Source organism: Equus przewalskii, chromosome 18, assembly GCF_037783145.1.
Source record: "Equus przewalskii isolate Varuska chromosome 18, EquPr2, whole genome shotgun sequence".
NCBI classification, from domain to species: Eukaryota; Metazoa; Chordata; class Mammalia; order Perissodactyla; family Equidae; genus Equus; species Equus przewalskii.
The window spans coordinates 3,723,480-3,748,053 of NC_091848.1; the positions used below are offsets into that span (position 1 = coordinate 3,723,480).

The 24,574-nt window shown below is 42.2% G+C and overlaps 1 long non-coding RNA gene across 3 annotated transcripts in view; it reads left to right on the forward strand.

Moving 5' to 3' along the window:
• The first annotated feature begins 259 nt into the window (after positions 1-259).
• The window catches only part of LOC139077079 (uncharacterized), a 40,358-nt gene continuing 16,043 nt past the window's right edge, over positions 260-24,574 (forward strand). Inside the window, exons 1-4 of one of the 3 annotated variants that reach the window (XR_011529290.1) lie at positions 260-425; positions 12,657-12,739; positions 19,576-19,732; positions 20,628-20,774. This is a non-coding gene — a long non-coding RNA (uncharacterized lncRNA). Of the gene's footprint in view, positions 426-12,656; positions 12,740-16,484; positions 18,993-19,575; positions 19,733-20,627; positions 20,775-24,574 lie in introns of those variants that run through there. The other 2 variants (XR_011529291.1, XR_011529289.1) reach the window with 2 other exon arrangements.

Sequence of the window (24,574 nt, forward strand, 5' to 3'; positions counted from 1 at the left end):
AGGTCTGAATTCTGTGCAAGCTGCTTTGTATTTACTTGGGTTTGCAGATTACACTGGAGTTTGATCTGCAGGCTGGACCTGGGCAATTATGCATTATTGGGACGCCTTAGAGAAGAGGTACTCAGGAGGGGAGTAAAGAGGTAATTGGCATGTTGAGAATGCAAGTAATGAGGACGTAGCTGTGCTCCAATGGGCGAGAGGACAACTGGGGAATGATTAAAACACGCACAAAACGAACGTCATAATCTCCTTCTGGCAGACGCTTGTGTTCCTGCCCTGGACAAGCCTCTGCAGCTGGAAGTGGTGGTCACCTTGGAGACGCTGATTTCTGAGTGTGGCTGACGAGGAGCACCAGGCCTTTGGGAGATCACACTGCATTACACAGCAGCGTCCCACAGTCTGGAGAGTTACCAGGCCATTTCCAGGTATGCATTCCTCTGCATCTTCCCTGGTCTCTTGAGCTTTGGGTTCGGAGATAGCTCTCCTTTTCCAGGCGAAGTCAAAGCAACTGTATACCATTCATTCAGCGAAGCCCGCCTCTCAGATGAACGTCCATAATGTTCCCCTAATGTTGTGCTCCTCAATACTGGAGCAGTGCTTTTAAGAACATTCATCTTTTGGGGCTGGCCTGGTGGCATAGCAGTTAGGTTTACATGCTCCACTTTGGCAGCCTGGGGTTCACCAGTTCAGATCCCAGCCACGGACCTATGCACTGCTTGGCAAGCCATGCTGTGACAGGCGTCCCACATATAAAGTAGAGGAAGATGGGCACAGATGTGAGCTCAGGGCCAGTCTTCCTCAAAAAAAAAAAAATTCATCTTTTGAGAAGGTATTGCCAGAGGAGTATCAATTCCTGATGAAAGCATTATTCAATCAATGGATCTACTTTATGGGTTTGAAATATTCACCTGCAAGATGTCAGTTTGGTGACGGAAAATTTGCTTGGCTGGGGGCTGCGATACGTGGGTTAGAGTCTGGCTGAGTTTCATTGCCCGGTGACCTTGAGTAAGTCACCACACTCCCGGAAAACCTGCACAGCGATTCAGTTAAGGGGTTGCTGGAGGGTAAGTGCTGGCTCCTGTAAGTGTGTTTTTAATCTGACTGCACACTTGTCTGGTATTAGTAATATCTATAAATGAAGGTCAAAAGTTACACGGTTGTAGAAATGTCGCTGAAGGATGCACAACTTTTAAATGAATTAACTATTTACATATCCATGAAATATTGTGTTAAAAGCAAAAACTAAGTTAACCAGTTGGATGGCGTGCTTACTGATTAAAACTGAACATAGGCCCCTGTATCAGAGAAGAACGATTACCAGCAATTAATGCTAATTTGCATTTAGGGAGCTGTCTTGGATTAAAGTTCCCAAGAGTTAAGAATAATGGCTGAGTTTTGAGAGTATGATTTTTTTCTTAAAAGAAAATAAAAGAGTGTGCCATATATCTTATATGTATACTTTCAACTGTAGCCCTGACCATCTCAATCTTATTATTTGTTGACACAGATAATTCAGACTCAGGGTCTCACTTAAGCTACTCCGTGATTACTTTTCAGAAAACAACTACAAATAAATAAAACCCTTATTTCTGAACTTACAAATTGTCCTTATTTGGTCGTATTGCAAAATTATCTAGATAATCTAGTCTAATTAAAACTATCTAGACCGTTGACTGAATTTTGGCTTTGCATCTGGATTTCGACTTCACAAATCATACTCAAAATATTTGAAAACATAAGGCTAAGTGTTACATAAATATGACCCACAATTCAGTTTTAATTTACATATATAAAACAATGATTTCTCAACGTGTGAAGATTGTATATAGGGAGAAAACGCCTCAGCTCCTCAGTAATATTTTTAATATAAACAAAAGTTCATAAGAAGGAAAGAATAAATAAACACTATCTGAGTAAGTTGGTCGTAGCACAATAATTTTGTTAAAGTTAAACCTTTCGTTTTGCGGGAATTGTCGATTCACATTCACTGAGTTACGTGTCTGTCCCTCTGCCAGTTCCACAGTCTTCATCACCGTAGCTCGAGAGCAGGGACAGAAGCCCAGCACCTGCCTGGGCCTCCTCTTCTGCACTGGGCTCAGCGTACAGGGCTCCTGGTACAGCCTTGAGAGGGTGCCGTCCGGGCTCCGCCCTCAGTCTGTGCTGGGAGGGTGGGCCTGGGGTCACAGTGTTTTCAGTAGTGTCCAGCTGGAGTAGAGCTGTCATCCGAAAGCTTCCTGCCTCACTAGGCTTCTCTTGCTGTCCCTTTGGCTGAGAGAGCAAGCCTTTGGTGAGGGCTTTCTTATTTGCCTCACCTGTTGGTGTTTCCGGGTTGCTGGCTTCTTCAGCTCCCAGACTGGGACATATGAAGTGAAAAGAAACCCCAAGAAACTCAGCACTGTTGTTGAGTGGGTCCCGAGGTCCCCAGCATTCTGCCTTCTTTACTCCACTTTTTGTGTCCTCTGATGTTCGCATCTACAATGTCCAGGATTTCCAGTTGCAATTAGAGGAAAGGGTAAGCGTGACAAAATGGGCCCTTGGAGGCCCAGGTCCTTAGATGGGAATCCTGATACAGCCCTTGGGATAAAGCTGCTATTTATAGATGGATGGATGAGCACATAGATAGGAGGGTAATTTGGATCTATGCAAAATTTATGAATATGGGAATTTGTTGCAAGAGTGGTGTGTTTTTAGGCAACAGCAGAATCTTAAATGTTTTGAAATGGATGGCAAGTTAGACTATGTGCCTTCAATATACTGAACATCAGCCAGTTTCTGTGATTTTGAGAAGCTAGTTTATGGTTGTATTCCTCAAATCTAAGCACATGTTAATTGTGTTGTGTGTGGGAGAAAAACTGCAATAATTTCCATTTCTTCTTTTTTTCTCTTGCCCTCATTTTCTGTGTCCTTCATTTCCTCCATTGATCTAACCTCCAAGATTAATGTTTAAGAAATGAGGGGGGAAAAAAAGGGAAAAACTCAAAGTGATCAATCCTAGTATTTAAAAATGTGCCTCAAACAAAATAGAAGAGTAATAATTGTTTGGAACCAACACTTAAGGGATCCGGATTTGTGTCTATTCTCAAAGACCCGGGTCAAGTTCTCTTTCTTCCAGGGAGCTTTCCCTGATCGTGTTGATCTGAGAGGACCTCACCAGGCCGCGCCTCTTCCTTCCTCTGCCATCCTTGTGATCACCACCATGCAGCTGACGTGTTTCGTTTCCTCTTCGGAATGTCTGCCATTGGCGCTCTTGTCCGTTTCCCTGCATGATGGGAGCTCCTAGGGTCCACACACATCAGAGTCTTCCCGTGATGCTCTGCATGTCGCAGTGCCCCGGCCCCCATGCTTGCTGATACAGTTATGAATAATTTACCAGGTGAATCAGGCCCCAAAGATACTCTAAGTCTTTCAGACATATTATGCTATAACTGGATTTTAACTCATCGACCCAGACTTTATCCTTTACATTCATTAATTCTTTATATTCATTACTCCTTAAGTGTCAGTTAACAGGGAATTAACTGAGGGCCAAGAAAATAGCTTGAATTACAAGGAGAATCCAGGAATCTGGATTTTTTGCCAATATTTACAACCACAATACCTGCTTAGATGACACTGAATTTATGCTGAAATCAGAAGTACTCTACTTAAAAACAAATTTAGGTGTGTTAAACTAATGTTTAGCATTGTGACACCGAAATAATAAAATGCTTTATTTTATATTCCTGACTCCATTTGTCTAGTGATTAAGGCACATAATTGGCTATCATTTAATGTAAAACTGATGAATTGTGTGAGTCAGTGCTGTCCATGGAAATGTGGTAGACTAAATGATGTCTCCCCAGCCCCGCTCCCCACAAGATGCCGCTCGTCCTTATCCCTGGAACGTGTCAATGGGTCATTTTATGTGGCAAAAGGAACTTTGCAGAGACGTTAAAGTTAAGGATCTCGAGATGGGAGATTATCCTGGATTATCTAGGTGGGCCCAATGTCGTCACGAGGGTCCTTACACCCAGGAGGTAGGGGAACCAGAAATGAGAAGCGATGCGACCACAGAATCAGAAGCTGTGTGTGGGGTGGCGGGGAGAAGGGAGGGACACGGAGAAAGATATTTGAAGGTGCCGTGCCGCTGGCTCTGAAGAACGGGCCATCAGCCAAGAGTGCATGTGGCCTTCGAAGCTGGAAAAGGCGAGGACGTGAACCCTTCCTCGGGCCTAGGCTGGCGCCACGCCCAGGACCACGGCCTCCAGAACTGCGCGCTGGCGCCGCCGTTCTGTTTTAAGACACTAAATTTGTGATAATTTGTTAAAGCAGCAACAGGAAACGAATACAGAAATGATGTGAGCCACAAACGTGAGCCACATGTGACATTCAGAATTTTCTAGTAGTCATATTAAATAAAGTAAAAAAGAAAAGGTGAGATTAGTTTTAATAATATATTTTAGTTCACTCAATAGGTCCAAAATATTATTTCAATATGTAATCAAAATAAAAAATTACTGACACTTTGTATACTTTTTGCTTACTAAGCCATCAGAATTCAGCGTGTGTGTATAGTTATAGCGCATCTGGATTTGGATTAGCCGCATTTCAAGTGCTCAGTCAGCACCTGCGGCTGGCGGCTAGTGGATAGTGCCATTGGCCTCCGTCCTTTAGGGCCTTGTCTCTCAAAGTGCGGCTCGCTCACGAGTCTGTAGATAAAAATCTCAGCTGCCCCTCCCCCAACCCATCTACGGAGGCAGAAGGTTCATTTTGAACAAGAACCCTGGGTGATTTCTGTGCTCAGTAAATTTTGAGAGGCGCTGCTCTAGACATTGGCTAAAACTTTTTTTTTTGGAATTATCCATGTGAAAAGTTGCTTAAATATTTTGTTTTAATCACCTCTTTCTCAAACGATCAGTATGTTCTGGCGATAGTTTTGCAAAATTTTAACTGTTGTTGGGCAAACCGAGGGTTTTCTGTGGCGATGCTGCTGACCCTCCGTCCTTCACAGTGAAGCCCCACTATCAGGGTGATCACCTGCACAGGGGGAGGTCTGGCCTCCCCGCCAGCTGCCTTCGAGGTGGAAGAGCGAGTGAGTCTGTTCGGAAAGTGGTTTGACACCCTGAGGACACCTGCAGCCGCGGGTGAGAACGCAGCGGGGCGCATCCCGCGGTCTCCCAGGATGGGGCGGTGGGTGCTCCCAGGAGCCTGGGGGAGAGGCTCCTCGTGCCAGCCAGACTGCCCATTCACACACGAGAAAGGGAAGTGTCAACACGGTGAAGGCTCAGGGAGTTGTACTCTTTCCAAGCTCCTTAGAGCAACCAGTGTCTTTTCTCAGGAATTTGATGACTTTCATACTTTGAGATGGGTGCTTCCCCGGCAAACTGAGCACAGTGAACTTGGGCGCTCAGAAATGTTAGTGAAATTATTTGACAAAATGAACATCATTTAAACCTTCAGGGAAATGTCAGCAACTGGGTAAGAGAAGGAGCAGAGTGTAAACCGACAGGGCTCACACTTCACCCTATGCCTGCTAATGCATCTGTTTTTTCTCCCTTGGTTGATGGGAGAAGGACTTGGGAAATAAATCCTTAGCTGACAGTAGGGCGAACAAGTTCTGTAACATTTTGTAATGCCTGAGAAGTGCTTTGGAATCATGACAGTTTTGTTATTTAATCATGTGACCAAGGCAATTGAAAGGGCTGAGGAATTTTAAAATTATAATGAAAAAATTAGGGGCCGGCCCGGTGACATAGTGGTTAAGACTGTGTGCCATGCTTGGGTGGCCTGGGGTTTGCAGGTTCAGATCCTGGGCCTGGGCCTACACTCTGCTCATCAAGCCACGCTGTGGCAGCGTCCCACATACTAACAGAAGAAGATGTTAGCTCAGGGAGAACCTTCCTCACAAAAAAAACACGAAGAGCAAAAAACAAGCTAGAGTTTTGTTTTTGGTGATGCAGTAGTCTAGATTTTGCATGTGTATGTTTCAACTACAAAACACCTAGACAGGATGGATAAAATGCAAGAGATCTCTTCTCAGATGTGCACCCGAGGTCTCGGGAATGTGAGGGGAGCCCCGGGCACAGCCAGAGATAGAGCAGGAAGTGGTGGGGGCTGCAGCTGCTCCCAGAGGACTCGCCGCTGCCAGTCAGTGAGCGCGTGTGCTCCGACAGGTGGACGCAGAGAGGGGTAGGCAGGGAGACGGAGGCACAGCCTGGGGCCCACCTGAAATGAGGAGATGACACTGAGGCCCTTTCACACAGCCAGGATCACAGAAGGATCACACTTCAGCAAAAGAGTAGACTAAAAAACCCTGTCTCCAGGCAAAAGGAGGTAACAAAGTCTCTAACTGGAATGTCAGGTGGAGAAAACAGAAGGGAGGAGAATGAAAACTCAAAAAGATACTGACTGATATTTTGCAGAACTGACAGACAAACTGGACAGTCAGAATCAGGAACCACTACAAACCCCAAGCAGATAAATAGCACCGAGTCCACGTGTGGACACGTTACTGTGCGTCTGCAGAACGTAAAAGACAAACGGAAAGATCACAGGAACAGCGGGAGCAAAGACGGGTTGTTTCAAAGGACAGCAGTTAGATTAACAGCAGAACCCTCCACAGCAGACACGGGAGCTGAGTGCTGAGAAAGCACCTGTCAACCTGTCATTCAAGAGAGACAATGTGATAGTCGCTTTGTGGTGAAAAAGTCTGTGAGGCAATCACTGAATGAACTCACGAAGAATGTACTCTCTGAAAAATTACATTGATTCTAGAAGAACAAACAGAGGCATAGGGAGGACTAATGAACAGAGGAATTGGAAAACATGAGGTTAAATATAAGCAAATACTGGGGCCAGCCCACTGGCTCAGTGGTTAAGTTCACATGTTCCGTTTTGGTGGCCTGGGGCTCACCAGTTTGGATCCCGGGTGGGGACATGGCACCCCTTGGCACGCCATGCTGTGGTAGGCATCCCGCGTATAAAGTAGAGGAAGATGGGCACGGATATTAGCTCAGGGCCAGTCTTCCTCAGCAAAAGGAGGAGGATTGGCAGCAGTTAGCTCAGGGCTAATCTTCCTCAGAACAAAAAAAAAAAGGAAAAAAAATTAACAAGGAAACAAAAGATCCTCTATCTCCACTTCAAGATTGTTCTGAGGACCCAGTTAATGGATTAGAATGAGATGAAGAAACAGAATGTACATGAACCACAAAGGAAGAAATAAAGTTGTTCTTATTCTCAAGTGATACAATTTTCTACATAGAAAACCCAACAGCATCTTAGTAAAATTATTAGAATTAATAAGAGAGTTTAGCAGGCTTACTGGATATTAGACCAATGTAAAAAAGTTGCATTTCTTATTCACCAGGAACAAACAGTGACAAAATACAAAAATACGAAAAGAAGCACCATTTATAATCAACAGCAAAAATGGCTCCGAAGAATAAATCTAACAAAAGATGTGCGCAAAGTATACGGCAAAAGTTACGAACCTTAATGAATGACATTAAAAAAAAACCCCTAGAAAACGAAAAGGTATGCTGCGCTTGTAATAAGTAAGTCAGTCTCATAAATATGTGAATACTCTGAATGCAATGCAACCTAATGACATCTCCGAGAGGCTCTCCCGCGGAACTTGGCAAGATGATTTAAAGGCTTGTATGGAAGAGCAAAAGGTCAAGAATAGCCAAGACCATTTTGAAGAAGAATAAGGTGAGAGCAGTTGGCCATTTCCCCAAATAAATATCTCAAGGTTTATTGTAAAGCTGTAGCAACTAAGATAATGTGGTACTGTTGTGGGGAAGGAAACTTGACCAGTGGGAGGGGTTAAAGAAGCCAGAGAGGTACCTACATATATGGAAAGTCAATAAACTAGAAAACTGCCATTTCTAAAGAGAAAGTAGGAGGGGCCAGCCTATAGCTGAGTGGTTAAGTTCACACGCATTGCTTTGAGAGCCGGGGTTTGTGGATTCGGATCCCTGGCATGGACCTACACACCACTCATCAAGGCATACTGTGGCAGCACCCCACATACAAAGTAGAGCAAGATTGGCACAGATGTTAGCTCAGGGCCAATCTTCCTTACCAAAAAAAAAAAAAAAAACCCCAAGAAAGTGGAACTGGGACAGTTGGTTAGTCACGAGTAGCAAAAAAAATTCTTTACCTTACTCCATTCCAGGGAAATACAATTCCTAAACATAAGACCTAAAATCTTAGATCATTAAAAGAAACCGTAGAGGTAGGAAATATCTTGTGTATAGGAAATAATTTCTTAACAAGACAAAAAGCATAAACCACACAGGAAAAGATTAACAATTTGAACATATTAAAATTTAGAGCCTCTAGGCCTCAGTGAGCACCACTGAGCCCAGCAGAGTAGAGAAGCCACAGGCACAGCAGCGGCGTGTGCAACTGACAGGGGCTCAGCATCAGAACGTGTGACGCAGCCCACGACCACAGGAAACCAACAACGGCTTAGTAAACAATCAGAATATGAACAGATTATAAAAGGGGAGAACTGGAGCGACCAATACACTGAGCAAAAGAGCTTCAAACCCACCAGTAGTTAAGGAAATACCCACTGAGACTATGATACCTAGCATTTCGTGTCTGACAGATGGCCAAAATCTAAGGCTGAAAATACCAAGAATTGGAAGGCTGTAGAACAACAGGAATTCAAATAAAAGCTCATGAAAGTGTAAAAGTGTACACTTAGGAGCAACTTGGCAATCCCTAGCAGGATTGTGATGCTCACGTCTTACAACCCAGTGATACAACTCCTGAGGCGCAGGCCCTGAAGACGCTCTCGCACTGCGCTCGTGGAGACACGGCCCTCTGGGCTCGCTCCTGCTTGCCTCTCTGAAGCTATTGGCTACCGTTCTTCCTCTCACTCAGTCTGCTTCAGCCACGCTGGCCTCCTTTTTCCTGGAACACACCAGGCACATTGCACCTCAGGGCCTTTACACTGGAAGGCTGCCTGGAATGCTCTTCCTCAAGGTGTCGCCACGGTTCCTTCTTTATTTCCTTCCAGTTTTCACTTGAATGTCAACTTCTCACTGAGGTCTTCCTAGCTCTTCTAGTCTCTATCCCCTTCCTCCACTTAATTTTTTTCACCCTGGTGTTTCTCAGTAGCACACGTTGTATGTATTTGCGTATCTGTGGGGTGGAAGTTCGTAAAGGTAGGACTTGGGTTTGTTTTGTTTACTGCAGTGTCCCTAGTACCTAGAACAATATCTGCTCCATATTAGGGCTCAATAAATAGTTATTATACAAACAGATGTGCATGAAATGTTTATTACAGAACTGTTTGTATTTCTTCAAACATTGTGTGAAGTAGAGTAGGACAAATAGCATTCCATTTGTGCGCTGAGAGGAAACTGAGATGCTGAGGGGCTAAGGCGCTTGTCCGAAGTCACAAGACCAGTGTCCAGCAGAGTGTCAGTTCCATAAGGCTGCCCTACCTCCCACCTGAATAAATTCCACATTCCAGCATGTTCTAGTCAGGAAAGTATTAGGACAGCAAATTGGTTTATTCCTTAAATACCGTGTAATCTTTCGGAAATGTACGACTTTGGAGAGAAATTTCCTATTTGTTTCGTAAATAAGAATTCCTTCACCAGAATAGGATGTGCAAGCTCTGAGCCATGCTGGCCCTGATGCGGATGAGGGAAGTGGCTCCCCTGCTGTGAAGGTCACTGGTGAGCAGTCCAACAGTAAGATGCTCATTACATGAGGCAGATGAAGGGTGCGAGGAGGGTAAACGTACGTTACGTGCATCTACTGGAACCACATTATATGGTGTCATTTCATCAAACGGAACTTTCTAGTCCACTTTGTTTAAAGCTTAAAATGAAGGAAAGAAAAAATGCATTTTATTAGCTTTTCCTTACAAAATATAGAGACTTGCGTCCTCCATAAAAACATCTGATGGCTATTAGTGTCAACAGAACTTATGAACCCAAAAAAGATGGAGAAGCCCCTCAGTGTAAAACGGTTAACAAATACAGTATCCGTATCCACACTTGTCTCTCCTTCTCCTGGAGAAGCAGAGAGGGGAGAGCCGCCATGTTGCTACTATGGCAGGAACTGGGGAAATGAGCTGCTGGGAAGGGAAGCCCCGAGGCCCGAGGCAGAAGTCCTGAGTTGGGTGTCACTGTCATATTATCACTGTCTGAAGCTGGATTCTTTAAGGGAGATGGAAAGTGGCGTGGATGAGTTGAGGAGAACTTCTGAAAACTTCAATAGTGTAAAGTTCTTGCTCTCAGTGGGTTTATGGCTGGTTATGAGTACATCACAAGGACAAAAACGACTCGCCTTTTCACTAGCCGGGGTTGATGAGATGAAGTAAGCTTTGTAGCCCTTCAGATGTGGGAGTCAGGCACCCTGAAGAAACTCCCACACACACTCACAGAGACAGGAGTGGGTGGCTACTACCCCCAGGCTGAGCACTGGAGTCAGGCGTGACATGGCCGTCCACCAGGCTGGGTGTCAACACTGACTGCCTAATCAGGACTGACCAGCGGGGAGCTCCAGCTTGAGACAGTTTGAAAGCAACATAGTATGTTTGGAAAATTATTTGGAATTATCTATTAAAGCTGAGCCTATGTACGTATACAATCCAGCAATTTGACTCCTAGAAATACCTGAGTAAAATGCTCTTATGTTCTGCAAAAGGCATGTATGAGAGTACTTCCATCAGCACTATTCATAATAGCTCCAAACTGGGAGTAAACCAAATGTCCATCAAAATTCAAACAGATAGGAATAATTGTTCAATGAAATACTATATAGCAATGAAAATGAACAAAGTATTGCTATATGGAACAACATGGAGTAATCTTAAAATTATAATGTTGGATGCAAGAAGCAAGACATAAAGGAGTATACACTGTACAAGTGAAAATAATCTATGGTGTGAAAATTCAGGATGGTGGCTCCTCTTGGTGGAGGTGAGGTGGAAGTAACTGGATGGGGCACGATGAGAGCTTCTGGGCTGCTAATGGTGTTCTGTTCCCTGATCTGGATTTCACTTCGTAAAGAGTCTTCTTAGTGTACACTTAGGATTCATGCACTTGTTGGTTTGTGCGTTATACTTTCATAACATTTTCATATTTTATTAAGCAACATATGGGTAAATACGTGTAAGCGCAGAGTACAGAAGTTTGGCAAAGTGAATTTTGAGTTGAGATGGGGCTGATAAAGAAAGATTGTTTGAAGAAGGTGAATTTTGAGATTCAGCTGAGAAATGCAGGTGGCTTAAAGGAGTTCAGAATAAGCGTGTTATATATCAAGGAGTGGGGAAGATGTGGAAGGCAGGGGGCAGAAGATGCTTTGTTGAGGCAGAAATCCAATAATGATACTTAAAGAGAAGTGTATATGACGAGATACGACAAGGAGGAAATTCAGATTTTGATATGCAATATAGATCTACTGCTTTTCCTCTCACAGGTTTTAATTTTTAAAAAATAATTATATAGGTAGCATATGCTACCTATATTTCTATATAAATATAAGTATTTTATATAAATATAAATAAATATAAGTATAATTATATATATAGTTATCTAGGTAGCATATGCTACTTGTGGAACATTTAAAAAATAGAGAAAAATAAAGAAAAAAATTGCTTATAACTCGTTCTCCTGAAGTAACATTGTGGTAGCCTCTAAGTTTCTATATTGAAAATTGTGGAGATATAATTTGAGCATTAATATTAATCAGATGGAAGTTGAACAGTAAAGGAATTTAGCGATCAACGCAGGTGCGTCAGCGGCCCTTCAAGCCTTGCGTGCTCCCCGCCCCCAGCCCGCTGCCGGGGGCCGACGCTACCTTCAGAACAGCATCTGCATGCTGCAATCCCTTTTTCCTTTTCTTTCCCAGCTAACTGAGTTACAATCTTTTTGTTAAAGCAAACATGTCTAAAGATCTCTAACACAAGTAGAAACAACACCCCTCCCAAAGACAGCTGTCTGTGGGAGAGGTGAAGAATATTTGTCTTTTCCGATGCATTTGATCAAATCTAAAATTCAGGATTTTAGAAGTGTGGCATGGGGAGCGAAGGATTTTGGCCATGGTCTAACTACAATACCAAAGGATGGGTTGAGGTCACAGAATAAGAGAGGAGGAGAGATGTCCTAGGAAAAAAGGTAAAAATTGCAGGAATTGGGGGCCTGCCCTGTGGCATAGTGGTTAAGTTCCCACACTCTGCCTCAGTGGCCTGGGGCTCGCCAGTTCAGATCCCTGGCGTGGACCTAAGCATCACTGTCAAGCCACACTGTAGCAGGCATCCCACATATAAAATGGAGGAAGATGTTAGCTCAGGGCCAGTCTTCCTCAGCAAAAATAGGAGGATTGGCAGCAGATGTTAGTTCAGGGCTAATCTTCCTCAAAAATAAATAAATAAATTGCAACAATTGTAGCATCAAGTTCACTAATTTTGTCTCTCTTAGTATAATTTCCGTATCTTCTTCCACGTGGTTTCGTTTTGTAGGGGAGACATTGGGGGCAAACTTGTGAAGTTACCCCAAGTTGGGAGCTTATAAAATCCCCATGGAAGTCCATCCCGGGCATGGACGAAGGCAATACTGAACTCTCCAGGCTTGGTCTAGAACTCTATGAAGTCAGCAAACTCTCCTCATATCTGGGCACTCAAGGTCTCTGTCTTGATCTATTTTCCACAGGAATCAGAGAGCATCGCTCCAAAGGATCCTGGCAGCCGAGACAAATTTACTCTCTCCGCAGTCGTTTCTGCGCACAGCTATGGGTAATGAGTGGGTTCCTCACTTCCTCAAGGACCGTAGCTCTAAAGTTCTTGAGGTTGGCTCCTTGGGAAGGACATTCGCCTGCACTGGAGAGGGGACAACCCTGTGTAACTTTCCTCAGCAGTGAGCGTTTTAGAAATACCTTTCTGAGCAAGGATGGTGATTATTTATTATTTAGATAGAAAATTATTTACTGAAAGTGGAATGTGGCATAGGGGATGAAAACAGAGAGTACGTAAATAATCCAAGGGCATTGTGGTTGTTTGTCCATGAACTGAAAATGGGAGCAAAGAATTGAGGGAATTTAGAGTTGATTCCAAGGTCGTAAGTTAAGAACTGCAAAGCCTGCTTAAGGAGCGTTCAGAGACTAGAGGTAACATTTTGAACCTCATCTCAGGAAATGCAAGAGAGCACTTGTGTACGCTTGTATACTTAGTTCAAGGGTATCTGATGCTCGTGTGGTTTGTTAGAAAAGAATGCCTTGCACTTTTCACAAATATAAAGCTCAAGTTTACTCTGAGGAAACAATTACTGGGAAAGGGAAAACCACTATGGGAGAGGCGAAAAGACCTCCTATAGTCATATCAACTCATATTAAGAATAATGGCAGAGTTCCATTGTTCCAGAGGGACTAATTTGTCCCTTTGTTTCACTGAACAGCTGCTGGCGTCCCCTGGGTGGTTCAGAAAAGTGTGTCTTGGACCTCCATCTACTTAAGTCCATTAAAATTGATGTGTCCTTCACTTCACACAAACTCATGCCTAAAGTCCTAAATTTACAAATAAAATGTGGATTATTTGCATCATGAAAGAATTCTTTACAAAGGTAAACTTCAGTATTTCTTTAAATAGCGTATTACCCTGGTGTGTTTTACAGTGTGGTTTCATGTGCAGTAATTTGATCTACATACAATTTTTCTAGGCGCACATCTTCAGGGTCAAGAGTGGATTGCCTGTATATTCATGACGGCATTGATGTGTCTAAATGTCCCAGCACACAATGTATGGGCGTCTGATGAATTATTGTAGGAACAACTTCCTGACCACCGCAGGGTGTTTAAGAAAGATACCAGCCTCCTAGAAACTTTGTATTCTAACTGCTGATCCAGGGGAGGAAAACCCAGTGGGGAAAGAGCAAGGGAAATTTCGCATTAGCCGTGTTATGGAGGTGTTCTCCGGCTCAGCTGCCATCTAGCTGACATACAGTTGTTCTGAGGCACTCCCTCAGTAACGCCCGCAGATGTTTTTGACTTAAAGTGAGAAACATGAGAATAATGGCTAGGGTTGCTCTTAGACTCAAATGGGACGATTGATGCCTGAGAACGTATTGACAAGGACAGTGCTAGACAAACATCAGTGATTCGTATTATTCCACCCTCCCAACTGTTAGTCGTAACAAAAAAACTTGATTCTGGTGTGTTACGTGAACAAACACTGGGTCGGCTTCTGCTTCCAAAAGATGGCACTGAAAATGTCTCCAGCAGAAAAATATTTTCCAAAGTATCAAACTTCAACTTAAAAAAAGAAACGAAATAAAAATGGGAAGCACAGAGGTTCATTAACCAAAAAACTGATGGAACGTTTGAGATGTGCGTGTCACGACAGAGCCCCCCTGCAGTGCACACACCTGGAGCCCGGCCCCCGTCCGCGCTGGAGCACGTGGCGAGCAGTGTGCCCAGGGAGGGGCTCGCAGGTGCTTCAGGCTGCTCAGGATGTTGAGCACAGCTCATCAGCAGGAGAAGTCATTAAGCAGCCGGAAAGAGAAACAAAAAGGATAACAGGTGAAGGGGGGTGACTGGAGAGAGACGGGGAGAATGGGAGGAGTGGGAATTTATATGAAGCAGCAGCAAGTTCCACCATGGGAATAAAACACGCAATGATGTGAGGCAAAGGAAACATGGGGTGGGGGGGGGGGTTGTGGAAGGACTTGGTAAAGAGACAGTAAAAGAAAAGTGACTCAATAGGATAAAGAGGAGGAATGATATCAGCTATCAGAAAACAAAACCAACGAACATCAGAGAAAAGACCACACCGTGGATGGAAAGATGGCACAGGAGTCAGAAACTTTCCATTTAATGTGAAAAACAACGTGCCAGAGAGCTACCTCCTATCCGCAGTTGATACTTCAGGAGTAGAATTCGCTCTCATAAGCCACTAGGGTACCACTACCGAGCACAGGGCAACAGTAACTTCCTACCCAGCCTGGAAGAAGAAATGTGCCTTTCATGGTTCTTAACTTCCGCCCAGGAGTGGTTAATCATTTGGCAAGATGAGTTCTTGTATTTACATTTTTTCTAGGACCCCGTAATACTATTAATAAATGAGTATGAGTGACTCGGACCAAAAGAGCTCATTGGTAATATCAAAAGCTGTTCTCTTTTGTCCTGTATTCTCAGACCAGAAATCACATGGGGACCATATTCAGAAACTGAAGATCTTTTCCTTTGACCCTCCATCGTGAGACAAATGAAACTGCTGATTTATCAAGCTGAGACCAGGTGTACTTTATTTCTTAGCCAGGCTATCTGTTATCAATGGGCAGGAGGTGAGGCTGACTTATGTAATAGAATGATCCTCCTTTTACTCATTTATCTACAATAATCAGTCATTCATAAATGGTAAATTTTTCTTGTGTTGAAGCCAAATGTCCCTGAAGTTTGACTGACGGCAAAGGTTCATCACTAAAACCATTATTTGCATGACTCTTTAGCAAGCATGAGAAATACTCTTGTCTAAGAAGAAGCATCAGTAGACCTGATGACCCTAGGGGGGCTTGGAGGGTTGAGAGTGACCGGGAAGGGCGTGAAAGAACCCTCTGGGACAATGGCAATGCGGGACAGAGCTTAATACAGAATACTACACCTTACCAGCAGTTAGCATCGTACAGATGTGTACATTTGTGAAAACAGCAGATTAAAGAATACTCAGCAGATATACACTTAAGATTTGTAAATTTTATCATACATAAATTTTACATTAAAATCTGTAAACAATTATTACATTTTAGCTACTGATATACATGCTGAAGTATTTAGGAAGAAGTGTTTTGATGTCTGTACTTTGAAATGCATAAAACAGTAGGTTTATTGATGGCTAGAAATGCAACAAAGCCAGTACAGTAATATAGTACCAGTATAATCCGGGTGGTGAGTATACGGGTGTTCACGCTAAAATTTTTCTGTTTGTTGTATGTTTGAAAAATTTCATAATAAAATATTGGGGTAAAAAAAGAGAAAAATCTTCTATCCTTGAAAATGACTCTCTACTGAAGACAACTCCATCCTCTAAGGTGAAAGGATTTGGAACTGAGACCCGGGCCTTGGGTATAATTAGAGACCCAAGCGGGAGCTCTCCGTCTGAGCAGAGCTGGGTCTCCAACTCTTGAGAAGTCACTTGCAGTTCTGAGAGAGAAGTTCCTTTTGAAAACAGGTACCAAACACTTGCTCTCCAAACCCATCTTGCTCTCATTCCATTCCTTTGTCCTTTGGGCCCATTCCTTTGTCCACTACTTTTGGGAATGGCGTTGAGCTGAAGGGCGGCATGAGAAGTACTGCTACTCTATTTATGAAAAGGGTGTGGGTGCCATAGTTAGAGACGATACAGAGCTGTGTAGGAAAGGAATGGGGCAGGCTTGGCTCTTAATGGGATTGTAATGGGACAAGGGAGGTGGATTGGAAGATACGATTGAAAGACCTCATAACCAAATCGCTCATAGAAAACCTGTTCTCATGTAGGCCGTGTTGGCACTGTTGCATTTGTGGAGTCAGAGAGCTTGGAAAGTGAGCTCCAGAGGGCTCCTGAGGAGAGCCCTGTGTGAGAAAAGGTCTTAAACTCCCGGCTCCTTCTCCTCCCACGTCCTCAGCCGGAAGTGCCCTCCTTAGCACCTTTCCTCAAACTCTAAGGATTTACTCTCCTCCTTTCCTCTCTTATCCTCAGAATTCTTCACCCCCAAACTGGGATACCAAGTTAGATGTGGTCTCCCCAAATTCTCTTTCCTATTGTCCTACAAACAAGAAGAAGCAGGATTTTTTTTTTAAGGGATTTGCTCTTATTTACTGTCAGAAAAGCAGATTAATAAGTAATAGACACGGACAAGCTACAAAAATTTAAGAAGTCACACAACTTCTCAAGGTGAAAGTTCAGATGCATATTTTCTGTTTTTCTTTCTAGAACCGTGGAGAACTGCCTTTGAATTTTGTTTCTCGAGATTTCCTGAAACCTCCCTATGGTTGTTGATGTTTGTCTCTTTCTGGTCCTTGCTAGCTGGTTTCGCAGGCTCGTTCCTACATGAGCATCCCAGATGAAGCTGCAGAGGGAGCTCACAAGGCACATCCCGTTCAGGCTCACATTGTTATCAACTGGATGCTTATGTCTCGGGGATCCCCTGGCCAGTGACGCCCTTCTCAGCAGCCTCAGGTCCCACCCGGGAACTGCCTCCTCAAACCTTTACTCACTTAGAAAACTTGCTGCACAAAAGATGTGGCTTGGACTCGCCTTATTTTCACTAGACCGATTTTAATCTGGTTTTGGGAAAGGCTAGTTTAAATCTTTTCCATGGGGGAAAGATTATGTACTGTGATTTTTCCTCTTACTCTCGGGAGCATACTACTGTAGTTCGGAACGAAGGGGATATTTTAAGTGATCCAATCCCCAACTTCCAGTTTGATTGCATGTGAATTTAGATTCTTAAATGCTTGTCATCCCAGTGTTAAGAGCAAAGAATTTTTATTGTTTTCTGGAGGAAGCAGTGACCATCGACAGATCAAACAAGGCCAATGGATAGAAGCCTCCCTCAGAGGAAAGAAGAGGAGATGGCACAGGTGTCAACGCTGGGAACTTCTAGACTAATCCTCATTTACAAAAATTTTATTCTCTTTAAAAATTAGGAAGTGTGCATAAAATGTGATTGAATTTTTATACCTTTATAAGAATGATTATATAAGTAAGAGTTAAGAACATTTTTAAAGGGAGTTCTTTACCAGAACACGTGTCCTGGATCTTGGTTTGGGAAACGCAGTCACCAAGGGATAGAAACATGTGGCCCAGACTGCAGCATGTTCTTGGTTTTCTAATTTGAATTACAATAATTACACTTATTTTGTGTCATAAAGATGGTTATAAATTTCAGGTCAATTCATGCCTTTCAATAGGGAATGAAAGTCTAATTTAAAACACAAAGGCTGACTCTGACTCCTGTGTGCATACACACACACACACACACACACACATACATGGAATTTGCTTATCAAGAAAGGGCAGCTAGATTGGTTATAAATTACCTGGGATAATTTGTGCCAAATGACACTTAGCTTTGCAGAGTGTACAGTTCCCACATACTGTGACCATTAGAAAACCACTCAGTAATTTTAAGTACTAGATGCTTTCAGCTCTGACCCCTGGATAACAAAAGCCAAAAGTAAAAAGAAAATGCATCAAGTGCTAAACAGCAGTAAGCCTAATGACTACACAGACCATTAGGAAATGGGCAAACAAAATTAACTCTCGGTGGGAGTTTCAGGCTCTCCAAGCACATGTCTTTGGCTTCATTAACCTCCTGCTACAACCAGGGCCAGAGTCACTATCAACACTGCTCTTCCTCGCATCTTTGGTAGCCAGAGAGGGGAATTAACTCTACGCGTGGACCTTGGGGACCTACATGGAAAAATGGTGATACAGTACTATTCCGAATCCATCTCTCTGAGCTTTTGATTAAAAGACAGCGGAGGTCAGGAAGGACCAGTTATGCAGAGAAAGTTAACTGCCTATTTTTTCAATTAGCATTTGTATGTGTATGTGTATCCGTGTGCATGTGTGTATGTAGTGCTGGCAAGTGTCAGTTTTACCTGTATTCTCCTTTTCCTTAAAACTTTTATTTATCCATGTCAACTTGGGTCACTGCATTTCCTCTCCCTCCCCGAGGATTGCAGACTCCTTTTTATTCAATAAAGAAACTACAGGTCAGGGCATATAGAGGGAAGTGGACCTCGTATCTGTAACAGTAACTTGGGATGCCCTAGTTGCCCTGGTTACGAAGGTTGGAAGCACTAGAAGAGCAAGCAGGGAACAGCAAGGCAGCCCAGAGATGAGCAGCCTCCGGATGACCACCTCTCATGGGGCTGAAGAGACAGAGGAAAGGGGTGGAGCATCAAAGCCTGGAGCAGGGGCCACCCAGGAAGCTGGAACTGCAGTGGACATGCCTAGAGAAAGCTGGAGGCATGGAGCAGAGCTGCTGCTGCTGGAGTAGCCACGAAAGCTGGTGAGAGGAGGAGAAATAACCTGGCTTCTCACTTTCTTCTGCTTCCTGTCTCCTTCTCGTATTTCCCGTTGCTAAAGCTGCCTGGCAGCCAGGTGGCAAAGGAGCCTGGTAAGCCTGAGTTCCCAGGATCAGCACCCCTGCGGTACAGGGGAAGCTGGGAAATGCATTTAAGGACAAAGAGACAAAGAGGGGCACAAAAGCTTGCCTGAGTTCCCTTTCTCTTTCCACCGCCCTCCCTCGACGCCCAATCACGTAAAAGCCCTTCCATGCACAGCTGTGTTAGGGGACAGGCATGGGAAATGAGGGCCACAGCCAACTCTCTTCCAAGGTTTTGTGACGTCCAGGACACAGCAGATACTATGAATTCTAAGGAAAGAAAGTGCTTTAAAAATATAACTACACACACCTAGAAGGACCTGCAACTAAGATATACAACTGTGTACAGGGGGGGTTTGGGGAGATAAAGCAGAGAAAAAAAATATGCAACTACTGTTACGTTAGATTGAAAGCAAGAAGAGGGTTTAAATAAAACAACAAAAAGGTTTAACATCTATTAATCAAAATTTCTATTTTCTTTTCGTAGGATGAGTAACTTAATAATGACCATACATTCAGAACATCGATAAGGGGCATCCGTTGAACGTCTGGACGACCGTCAGTTCTGGCCAAGAAGAAACTCAAGAGTTGTCTCGTTAGTGAATCTATGCCCAACCTTTGTGTGGGAGATTGAGATCAGAAAGGTAATCTTTTTCTCTCATCCGTATTAATTGAAAGGGTCAATTTCCTTCTTTTCCTTGTCTGTTTTTTACCGTCTCCATTTGAAAGAGTACTTTTTCATAAATATCAGTTTTATTTCCTCACATTAACCTAGTTGTGCTTTCACAATTTGGCCAAACACATATCCACATCATTTCTATGTGTCTAAAAAGTATTTGTAATTAGAAATGTTGGCTTATGAGAAAGGAAAATCATTTTCCTGCCCACACATAATAGGTATTGCCACCATGCACTGTCTTTCGGTTTTCTAATTTGTAACGTGATATGATGGCACTTTTTGACAGTAACTAAAATGATCTATGGCCATAAAGATATAGTCTCATGGTTATAAGAAAGATTTATGATTCTGGTTATGAAAGATATTTTACTCCTCAGCAACATTACAGGCATGGCTGAAAGCCCAACAAAATCGAAATGAATGGACAGAATGAGCAAGCTTGTCAGGTAATAAAGGAAGTTCTTCAAATCAATGGTAAGGCTACATATGGGGCTGGGGTTTGATTACAGGTATAACGTTAATGCTATTTGATAATTTTGTCTCAACTATTTCTAGACCTGCATTTGCTTATATTTAGGAAAGTGATTTTCCTTTAAAAAAAATAACTAAAATTCAAGAAGGATGGATTAAGTGCTTTAAAAAATACTAATCACATAATCCTATGCCCTAGCATTTGTTTTCAGGGACATGTTGACTATATGTAAAGAATGTTTCTAGAAATTGCCTCCATTTAGCCCTAGCTATTCTGCAAAATGGTCTTTTAAAACTGAATGGACTGCAATTAAACGTGGAGGAATGTCACATTTAGATTCAGACTTGGAAACTAAAACTACTCCCTTTGTTGATTCATTCATTACCAGGGAGTGACGATTAAGAAACTCAAGGTCGGCTGAGTTATTCTCCAGTCATTGTCCAAAAATGAAGGATTCTAATTAAAATGCAACGTGGCAGCCTAAAGGAATATCGGTTCACGTGAAATTACTATACCAGAAGCCAGCGCAAATTAGGTAATTTCACATTTCTCCTTTTGTAAGTACCACAAAACGTCTAGCCAAAAGCTATTTTGTAAATAATGCAATGCCGGATTATAGTGATGTCAAGTGGGTATAACTCCAATCTGAATTCCCGCAGCCCTGACAGACCTGGTGTGGTTTCACGTACCAGCATATTGCAAATCAACTTGACTTCATGATTACTTTCTAGCAAGTTTGATTCAAATTTGTTAAATCTTTCTGAGTTAGAAAACTACAAACTACATTTTAATAGCAGTATACTGATAAAAATCTCAATGTGGTAACATTTAACAAATGCCATATTTGAAAAAAATATGAGCTTTAAAAACTTGTATGGAGCAACCTATAGGCTTTAAAATGAAACTATTCTATAGTTCATTGCTATTTTAAAAATTGGTAGTGGGAGAACAATTTTTGTAGATATTGATTCTACTGGAAGAAGTCTGTTTTCCTTCATAATAACAGTCTCCCAATCTTGATTTTTTTCCAGTAAACTAAAGCTAGTGACATAAGGCAGAAAAAGACCCCAAGTTTACAAAAAACTGCTATAACAGCAGACTATTTGAGGTGGCTGGGTTGAAACAATAACTCGGAGGAACCGGAGAGCGGTGCTGATTGTCGCTTTCCATCGTGAAGCCCGGCATACTCTGTGAAAGGAAACCTTGTGGAGACAGGACTCTGCGGGGTTACTTTCCCTCTTTCATTCACTCTGGGCACCTGACTCCAGATCCTCATGGGACAGCAGTGGTCCTGAAACTTTTTTGGAGTTATGGACTCTTTCAAGAAACAGAAGAAGGCTTTAAACCCTCTCCCCAGAAAAATGCTTAGTCACACATCCACACAAAATTTGGTATAAAATTTCAACTCACTGATAGCTCCTAAGCAGGTCTTCGTGTTAACAACCCCTGATGTATTGGATAACTTGGTGGTTCTTTAATTTGAGACTTTATGAACACAGTAGAAAGATCTCATTGAGAATAACTAAATAATTTATGGAATAAAAGAATATAAAGTTAACTCCCAACACTTAGTATCATCTGGAATAAGCAGAAATATCACATATGGTGGGAGTGATATCAATCTCTAATGATTTACTGGTCTGGGCCAGGTTACTCTTCTTTGACTACTAAGATTTGGCTTAATTTTTGTTGTGGACCACATGCTAGTCCTGCTATACGCTCATGTTGGTCAGGGCGCCATTTCCTTGTAGCGTAGTTTTTCTTGCAATAGTTAACTGTCTGCCTCCATGACTGAGTTGTATAGTTCAGCCTAAGTACAGAATTGGATTCAGTTGATTTTTCTCCCTTACAGTAGGGTCAAACAAACGCTTGCTCTGTTTTTTGTCTTTATTTTTTTTTCATCAAGTAGCTGCTTTTCGCTTGGTATGGGGTCTGCCTCTTTGCTTTGGGCCCGTATGTCACCTACTCGGGCACCTCCATGTGATGCCTGTTCTGCAAAGATGGGAGGGTGGTTTTATAGTTAGTCTTTTGGTAGCTGACCCCAAGCTGAAGCTGACTCACACAATGCAAGGAAGGAAGGATTCCACTATACGTTCGTCTTTGTAACAGCTACGTAGCTGCTAAAACCATATTGGATTTACAGCTCTGTAAGTGTAGGACATCGTAAGCTGTATGAGAGTGGGGACCCTGTCTGTCTCATGCGCTGTGGACCTGTGATTCCTAAGAGTGCTCATCCCATAATATGAAAAAACTAACATTTGCTAAAGTTATTGAAAAATAAAGTGAAAGTAATTGCTTTAACTTTGTTACTGGTATATTTAAACAAATTGGGTCAAAATTCAGAGAGAGATTAACCTTTGGTTCTTTAACATATGTCAAAGTACAATTTTTAGCTTGTGGTTCTGTTAGGCTGGATAAAATCTTAAGGTTTAAAAACATTTCTTCATCACAATATATTGGAGACTTCTGGCTGTGGTGGACTAATTGTCATTAGTTGAGCCCTATCCCTGAGATAAAGGAGAAAAGCTGGAAGAAAAAATAAATCGAAAAACTGATTTGGAAAGAAAACTTTGAGGGGCTAAGACCCCAGAGAGAAGGAGAACCTAGAGAGAGGAGGCTGCCATCGGGCAAAGCCTTTGGGAGTTTTAATGTGAAGCCGAGAGGCTGAGAAGGCAGGCAGAATCTTGGCAGTCCCATGGGACTGAAGGACGAATAGCGGAGCGCAGGGCTCACTACTCCAGATGTTTGGTTGCACTCCTGAAGGGCTGTGCCTCATGATGGAGGGCAAAGTAGAAATGCACCAGGCCTCACAAAGGCTGGAGCTCAGCTTTAAACAAGTTCAGTTCTCGATTGAGAAGTGAGTGACTCCTCTTCAAATACCCGCCGGAACAAAAGCAAATCCTCACTGAAGGACAACGTCATCACCAGAGCCTTGACTGACCTCGATTATGTACAACATCTAGTAATTAATCAAACACAAGCAGGCATATGAAAAATAAGAATTGAAAAATAAAAAGAAAGAGGAAAAATAGGCACCAGAAAAATAGATTCAGGGGATCTTATATTGTGGATATTAGAAAAGGAGTTAGAAATTAAATGGCATGATGGAAAATTTTAGTAGAGAATTGGAAATTATCTTTTAAAAAGATCAAATAGAAACTCTAATACTGAAAGATAAAAACAAAATTAGGAATTCCTAGATGGATTTAGCAGCAGATAAGACACAGATAGAGAAAGGATGCATGAACTAAAAGATAGGTCAGACAAAAATATCTAAAATAAGCTATAGAGATATGAAAGAATGGAAAATACAGAAAAGAGCATAAGTGACATATAGGATGTGGTAAAATGGTTCAAGATACATGTAATTGGTGTGCCAACAGGGAAGAAGTATTATTTCAAGAGACAATGGTTAAGAATTTCCCCCTACTGACAAAAGATCAAGCATTAGATTCAAGATGCTACTAAAAGTAAGGTGGGAAATACAAAGAAAATCATATCTAAGCACATCACAGACTATTGCTGAAACAGAAGTTGAGAACAAATCCTAAGACTCTAGAGAAATGAGTCATATTACTTCAAAGGAGCAGCAATCACAATGGCAGCAAAGTTTTCAAAGAAACAATAGAAGCCAGGTGATTGGAATAGCTTCAAAAACCAGAAGAAAAAAATGCCCATCTAGAATTCTGTATGAAGCAAAAATATCCTGCAAAAATAAAGACATTACAAAGATTTTTTGGGGGCAAAAATATAATAAAACAAACAAAGAACAAAACTAGATGAATCTGTTACCAGTAGATCTACACTAAAAGAAACACTAATGGGATTTCTTTAGGCAGAAGGAAAATGACCCCAGATGGAAGCAGGGAAGTACAGAAGGACTAAAGAGCAACAGAAAGGGTAAATATGTGAGTAAATCGAATGAATTTTGGCACTATAAAATAATAATAATAGTGTGTTGTGAGCTTTTAAATATATGTGGAATTAAAGTCATAATAACAACAGGACATGAGGTACGAGGTGGGAGGAGGATTTCAATTGTTTTAAGGTCCCTGCACTGTCTGGGCAGTGGTCTATGAACGACCTTTTATTAGCTCCAACTGGCCAAGAATGCAAGTGCAAACCTCAAGTCAAACTATTAGAAATATTAAACAGAATGTTATAAATAACCAGCCGGCAGAATGGAATAGATTTTTTAAAATATGTGATTAATTAACTCAATAAAAGGTAAGAAAGGAGGTAAAAACAAAATATGGAATGGATGGGCAAATAGAAAGCAGATAGTAAGATGATAGATTTAAACCAAAAAATGTCAGTAAAAATATTAAATGTAAA